Below are 8,560 nucleotides of genomic sequence, written 5' to 3'. Positions count from 1 at the left end.
TCTCTCTCTCCCTTTCCCTCTCTACCTCCCTCCTCCTTCTCTCTCTCAGTACTCCACTGACACAGCTCCTCCCCCAGCCAGCCTCATCAGCCGCATCAGGTATTCATTCAAAAAAACACACTCTACTTGGCTTTGCGCCCAGACTACGCTCACACAGAGAGGGAAGGAGGGGGAGGGAGCAACAGACGGAGGGTGAGGGAGGGAGAGAAAGAGAGAGAGAGAGCTGGAGATTCAGAGAGGCTTTGCTCAGACGGACATACTGCATGAATGTGAATAACTGTGAGATATTCACATTGGCATATACATGCAGAGACACTAACACATATGCACAAACACACAACTGACAGAGGATTAGATTGTTCAGTGTGTTTAGCACGTCAAAGCTGTTTTAACGCACTGCTTCATTCTTGTTCATTTTCATATGCATTTTCCCTGTAGAGACAAATCTCTTCCTAATCTGCCCTGTGAGCTGCCCTACAATTAGAGTCTCTATTCAGCAGCAAAGTGACTCTGAGTAACCTGCCACCCCCACCGGGTGTCCCCAGGCCTCCCCATCACTTCCCCAGAGATAGTTCCCTCAGTGCAGGCGGGCAGCGCTGATAAACACCCCGCCGCCCAGCTACTTGGCACTGGGGCCCTCCTCACCCAAGGGCCTCCTCCTTATCCTGTACAGCACGCTGCAGACAGACACTCCACCACCAGGCCAGCCAGCTAGCTGCTCTTCAAGCAGCGTGTCCCCTCCACCTCGACTGCAGAAAACACAGAAAATGCAACAAATCAAACAATGCTGCTACTACAACCCGCCTAGTGAACATTGTACTTTCAAAGGCTCTTTGGGGGGGGGGGGGGGGGTTCCTGAACTTTCTCATCCTACAACAACAGGTGTAATGTGCATAGCCAAAGAGAATTATGTGAAGTAGCAACTAAGTTGCATATAAAGCACTTAAATAAATAATCAAGCCACCTCAATAAAGTAATGTTTGGAGAATTTCTCTATCTATCCCTCAACCCCTCTGGCCACAGACTGAGCCCAACCACTGTGACTCTCACTCTCTCTCTCTCTTTCTCTCTCTCACACACACACACACATTGAACTACTGAAGTGATAAGATATGTTTCTCCAGCTGTAGAACCTGAGAAAACATGTGCTGCATGTCTTCCTTGCCAAGGAGCTACAGCCTCATCTCCCTACTGTGACTCAAATTCCTCCCGAGAAGCTGCCAGGCCAATGTAAACCTCAGGATCTACACAATCCCCATAGCAACGGAACGGAAAGAAATATGACAGGACCCCATCGTGGAGCATTAAGGGCATCTACAAGACACTGTAGTTTACTTGCCTTGCAATGGCTCACTGTACATTGAAGGTCAGAATTAATGTCAGCCAAATGAACTGAAATAAGCTTTCCTGTGAGAATTCATAAATCCAGCTGGAGTTGTGTGGAGCAAAATGTTCACTGTACTGAGTAGCTCAAGAGTGAGACTGCATGAAAACACAACTGTCAAATCTGTCTTGCCATTCCTAGCTCAATAAGATATATAAGAAGGAAACAATCTGGGAACATCCTACTGTACCTAGGTACTGATTCTAATATTACAGGGTACAGTATGGCCTAGTGAGACAATCTAGCATTTGGGAGGAATTTAAGGGGAATTTACTGTAAGTATTTTTAGCTACCCGGTATCCATTTTAGTATGAACACGACCATCCTTGAGAGCCGCACACAGGTCATAAACGAGAGTCCACCATCGATGTCAGCTCACTTTTATGCAGATGTAAATTTGTTGACGTTCACTGTCAGTAGACACATGCTTCATTTTAATATTACAAAATGACATGATGACAATAAAAAAGGTTCAGTGACTGTAGTGTGTTCTAGTAGTGTCCTCTAAGGTTTATAATGATAATACAGTGACAGGTCATCTTCAACAAACATTACTGAGGAACCATTACTGCAGCACATAACAACAATGGACAGCACGTGTCAGTCCACATAAACCTGTCATGAAGTTTACAACATACAGAGTAACATACACAGTATCATAGAGTCTACAGGTCTATATTCTTATTTTGTTATCATCGAATCTACCCATCCAGTTACTACCTCCTCCTTACTCCCTAACATCACATCTTTTTTCTTTGTGCCTACAAGTATCGGTACGTACTGTAGAATTAATTACGCTGTGATTTGTAGGCCGTTATCAGGCATCACCAGAAAAACTTCAACACAAATATTTCATCTTTGTTGACAGTTACAGTCAGTCAGATACTACTGAATATTATTGGATGCTGACTATTGTGGTTCAACCTGACAGAGGGGGTTTAAAGTCTGAGCATACACCACTGCAAGCTTTGCCTCAAGTGTTACATTCCTCTGTATGTAATGAGAGGGAGTGCTTCAAACCCTAACAAGTTCTATGTGATCTTACAAGCATTAACTATTAAAAGCTGGTTATCCTCTGAGTAAGAGCAGTAGTAGTATAAATGGGGACAAATATTAGTTAGGGTAACAGTCATGGTAATAGCACTTTTGGCAGTAGCCCTCTTCCACGTCGTGTCAACAGAGCATTGCATAACGCTTACATTCCTCCATTTTGAAACACACAGATGTATCTACACGGCCTCTCAGTGCTTAAACTCACACACTCTCACACAGTAGCCTTCAGCAGAAAACACAATGAAGACTCAAGTGGGCTCCAACTGCTGCAGGTTATAACACTGCATGACCTTTACAGCAAAGCAAAATACAAGTTCCAATTTAAGTTCTGGTGGATCTTTTTCAACCTCCTCACGAATCCGAAGAGATTAATCATATTACCTTGAAACTCTTCAGTGTCCGGGCAAACAATTATCCAAGCATTATCACTCACATTCTGCTCTGCATCCTCACCATACACTCACTGGGGCTGAGTGAGCCTCCTCTCATGCAGCAGACATGTCCAGACATGTAATGCTCCTACACAGAGGACAGCAAAGCATGTATGATGCAAACAGTTACATAAGGGAAATAGTATTGCTGTTTCCCACGGTGTGATATTGTTTGAGTTAATGAACTCATTCATAATTTTTCTAAACATTTTCGGGAACAACAGTGTGCAAAAATACTGCACAGTTTGGGTTAGACATTACCTTAGAGATAGTGAGGATTTTTTACATTCAAACAGTGGCTCAGATTCTCTTAAGTAAAAGTAACAATGACAGTCAGTAAAAACACTATTACAAGTGAAAGTGCCGGTTTTAAAATTCTACTTGAGTAAAAGTACAATAATAATATAATTAAAATATGTATCAAAAGTAGTCAATGCATAAGACTGTACATATCTGTGTGGGCATACAGAATATTTAATCTATAATAATGCATCATATTTTAAAAGTTGATCATAGTTTTTTTTAGGTAAAATCAAACTGTTAAAGCTGTTGATAAATGTAATTGAGTAAAAAATACAATATTTATCTCTGAAATGTAATAAAGTAGAAGTTTAATATTGCTTGGAAATTGAAACTGAGCATAAAACCAAGGTGGAAATACATCTTATTTGACCCCTACTTAGAAAGGATTACTGTATTATAGATATAGATATCAATTAGTCTAGAAAAACAGAACAGAAAAATAAACTGCAGGAACGTTTAAAAAAAACAAACAATTTTTAAATGGCAGGACTTGCTGATTATCTTTTTCATGTAATTATCTGCATATTAATCGGTAATGAAAATAATAACTATCGGCCAACCCACTCTCTGTGGCTGCTTCTAAAACTGAGCTAGTTAATTATTATAATATTGGCCTGCAAGCCAAGCAATATTAAACTATTTTTAAACACTGCAAACAATTTGTGTTGACGCTTTCCCTCTGATATGTCACTCTCTTTCTCTTCTCTTTTGTAGCCTGATCGAACTTTTTAATTTTTGATTCAAAGTTTAATTGAAATCCTGGAGCTCTAACATCAAGCAATCACTACAAAGCCTATGAAGACCGACTATTTTTGCTGGGGAGTGGGACTAAACCATGTGCATCTTTGGGGGGGGGGGGCTGAGAGGCTCAAACAGTTTTAGAAACTTTTAATAGTCGATCAAATTGTCATCCAATAGTATAAGTTGAATTATAATGTAAAATGTCCACATTTTTAAACCAGGGTTTGTTTGTTTTTGAGGAACCCTCCCCGTGTTGGGGCCCTTGGTAGTTCCACAAGAAGAATAATCCTTGAAGAAATATATTTTTTGTAAAGTAAGTGCAGAAGCAAAGTTCAGAGTTTGAGGGCAGCCACTGGGAAATACTATGCATTAGTAATAAAGAGAATGGAAAGTGGAGTGTGGGTGGTTGGATTAAGAGGGCATCTGGTATCAGAGCGGGAGGTAAATAACCCTGGCTCGGTCCTGTCTGAGAGCAGACCTGTCTCTGCTGTGGCGCGCTCCAGTTTGGAGGGAACAACATGCACACTGCACACTATGTGGGGAGAATGTGAAAGCGCTTGCTGCCATGGCAACAAGGCAGCTCCACAGTCTCCAGTCCCCATTAAGAAAGATGGGTGGCAACGTGGCTGTAGCTCAATGGTGGTGTAGCATGACACGCTGAAAGAGCCTATTGAAAGCCAGTGAATTCAGCAGTTAATGAAAAGAGCAAAGGAAAGAGCAAATCCACCAGGCAGGTGATACTGACCTCACCTTTATATTTGGGTGCGTGCGCGCTCGTGAGAGGTGTGTGAATATTACATCTTCTCACTTTCACTATTTTTATCAGCCGGTATAGTACACCTTGGGCTTAAAAAAATCTGTGCGAGAATGTTATTGAGCTTTAATTACAATAGGGCAATTGTTGAGAGCTGATGAAAGTTCAAATTGACTTTGAACAGAGTCATTGGATTAAATGTCTGAAGATGAAATGAATGATGCAAGAGGCTGAAGCTCTGGAAACCAACAAATGCTCCCCTGGTTCCTTTTTAAAAACAGGCAAAAGAAAACAGTGTTCTATCTATTTTAAGGTTATTACAAGGTCAAAGTCCTTCATTCATACGGTCCACAAAATAGTTATTTACAAAAGCCTATGAATAATGGGGTGTGATGTAATCTATTTCTTTCAACTATATGATTGTATGTGTGTGTGTCATTTCACATTAGAAAGGCCAAGTTTGGAAATGTTTATTCGGGGTCTGAATGTTTTCCCTATACAAAACAAGTGCAGCGTGATTCATAGTTAAGGCAGCGGCTGCTTGATGTGAGGGAGTACATCACGAGAAAATAATTTCTATTAGCACTTTCTATGGACATCTTACAAATAAATGTACTATATCAGCCAAAATACATGACAGTTCCTGTGCTCAGAATGCTACATTTTGTATTTATGTTGCTATGGATAATATGTTCCACTCATGGTAGCATACAAATGATTCACATGTCACTCCTCTCAGTCAAATTGGTTGTGGTTTTACTGTAGGACACCATTAAACTGAAGTCTTTAACTCTGTTACATGTAGATACCGTGCTGTGGTGAAAGCCAAATTCAGCAGAACAAAACAGATTTCATCCTGAGTCCAAGTGCCAAGACTCTTTTCATTCAGCTGAAAATAGCAAGCCACTGCTTACGCACATCTCCAGAACATAGTTTAGGCAACTAAAGGATTGGGTGGGGGTGATTTGTGGAGGAGGAATATAGCCACTGAAAGAACTCAGTAGTTTGTTCAAACACAGGAATCAGAAAGACACCAAATCTTGTTAAAGAAAAAAAAACACAATGTGCAGCCAGTAAGCAAAGTTACTGTTAAGTTTTTTATATATCATGGTTTCCAAAGATGTCCACCAGAGATTTGTTGGTTGGTTTAACAGGCAAGACAGGAAAGATACATGAGCAAAGAAAACTCCCATAATAATCTGTTACACTTATATGTCATTAAAGAGTACAAGTTCTGTGTAACCAACATGGATCTGTGGTGTTTCCTGTATATGTGCCTGATTTGGTTATTCAAGCAAGGAACCAGACCATTTGAAATGACCTCAGTGACCTCAGTGAAAGCCTGGCCACTCCTCCTGCTGCTGCTAGGGTGTAGGTTCAATACCAGACTCACACAACAGAGGGCAGTATACAGACTTCTTTAGCTGTAAACAGAATAGATTATTGATCTTTTTAGTGCAAACATATGTTTATCTTATATTGACATTAAGTTCATTATAAAAGTGAACTAATACTTGTCTGCAGCCGCTCCTTGATGAGAACATGTTAGATATATAGAGTATTTGTAACATTTTAACAGCTCATTAGTTGAGATTAAACAACTGTGTTCTTACTGTGGTTAAGGTTTGGTTAGGTTTAGCAACAAAAATCGTCTTAATAAGAGTCATGAATTGTCACATATTCTATAGATAATAAACATCTACAGACAAGTGAAACCGTTCCAATGTAGAGACGAGTAGAAGAAGAGGCTACATCAGTATTTGTGTGTCCTATTACATAATTTAAACAAAGATCTTCTTCATATTTCACACCATGCCAACTACAAATTTCATACAAAGACAGGTAATATCACCAGATATCACATTTAAAGCTGTTTGGAAAGTAGCTATGTCATATTCAGTATATTCATGTATGTGTATAAAAAGAGTAGGCACTGACAGACGACTGAAAAATCATATCAGTGTCCAACAATGTCATCATAATAAATTGGATGAGGAGGGTGAAGCGAGGTATCTGCAACCTCACCGTTAGATAAAACTAAATCAGAATCAGAATCAGGTTCAGGGCTCAGTAGGTTTTCATACAAGGAATTTGCCTTGGTAAATTGGTATATAACAATAAACATTCAAAATCAGACAACATGAACAATATGACCGTTATTTAAATAAATCAATGAAGAGCTGTACAGTTTGCAGGAATGTGCACAATATTGTTCGGGGAATGTGCAAGATATAATATATAAATCCTACACACTGGACCTTTAACTCAGTTCTGATCAAATATGTACTGCGACTTTGTGGTTCAGTGCAGTCTGTGTGAGTGACCAGATTTGAGTATTGATGATGTAACAGATACCTCTTTCATACCTTGTCTGTCTCATTGTTTGATTCTCTGTCTCAGGGAGTGAGTGCGTTGTCTCGATCATTTTGTAAATAGTGCAGCTGTTGCCAGGCAAACGTATTCGGCACCTCCTTAGTCCAAATCAGTGGTGAAGTGGACACATGGCACGGCCTCTCTTGACATGAGGCAGACTGCAGTGACTGAGTCAAAAGTGGACAAACAGCTTTCAAGATGACACCAGGAGGCAAAACATATTTTGACCCTTCATTTTCTCTTCAAACATGTGCAGCAAATTTACATCAGGCATTGTGTTACCCTAAAGCTACATTATCTAAGAAAAAGAGAAAAGGCTGAATTTCTCTGCAGTAACCAGTGCAGCCTCCATGGTTGTCTTGACAACTCAAGCTTCTCACAGCCTTAAGCAGAAATCTACTGTATTCAAAAACACAAACACCCAGAATCCTAATGTTAAGTCATAGAAAATGGTATGAATGCTGTTATGCTCCCTCTCAACACACGTACATACAGTCAAGGTCTCTCTTTATGGTTCTACGTCACTCATCCTGAGTTTGTACTCACCTCATATTCACATCTATTTTTATACCAGGAGAATGTACTTCAGCATAAGCAGCATACTATTCTGGAAAATGTGTTTTTTCATATCATACTCGCTCTTGTTTGTTCACTAGAAATGAGTTCATTCATAATTTATTGGCATTGTAAATGGCAGAACATCCAAATGATACAGTGCTGATTTGATGCCCACATCCTGTTTAAATTGACTTGAAAATGATCGGGGGTGAGAAGGCCAGAACTTAACTTAATGAACTTAATGATTCATCATTCTAATAGCAGAGCCATCCTCAGCTTTATTAAAATGTTCCTACAGACCTAGATTACATGACTGTGTCCCAAACTCTCCAGCTACTAACCGGAACCAACAGTGGCCTTGAGAGCTCAACACGCTGCAGCTTAAGAAAAAAAGCATGCAAATAGACTAAATAAAAGCAAATTAAGAAAACCTCTTCACCAATTTGACATCACTACACAACAGGGGACACTAAAAAGTGATGAACACGACTAGGACACGCTTATTATCCCACCAAAAAAATGTTTCTTTCTCTTTTTCCAACACCATTTACTTAGAATAGCCTTTAGCAAGAAGAAAAAGTACATAACCCACATAATCATTTTTATACAGTCTCTTATAAATGCCCATGTCAATTAATATTGTCCACATATTTAAATGGTATTATTAGTCTCAGAATAATCACAAAAATTCAAAATGTATGCTTTTATTTGCAAGTGTGTGTTATCCTCATTCCCCATGACATCTCTAGTGTCGGAGCAGGCGTTTGTATCCCTCCCCAGTCAACAGGTCTCCTCTTCATCAACAACCCTCTCCACTCTGGCAGAACCCAGCCAGCCTGTAATTACTGACTCCACTTGAGAGGAATACCAACAGGCACAGACACACCACAACAACAACATTGAGCAGCTTTTCAGTCCAGGTGACTTCAAAACACCTGGAGCCTGCTGCTGCTGCTGCTGCTG

This window comes from Morone saxatilis, unplaced genomic scaffold (genome assembly GCF_004916995.1).
Source record: "Morone saxatilis isolate NCDOM2014 unplaced genomic scaffold, NCSU_SB_2.0 Contig24, whole genome shotgun sequence".
Classification (NCBI taxonomy): Eukaryota; Metazoa; Chordata; class Actinopteri; family Moronidae; genus Morone; species Morone saxatilis.
This window is presented reverse-complemented; position numbering follows the sequence as displayed.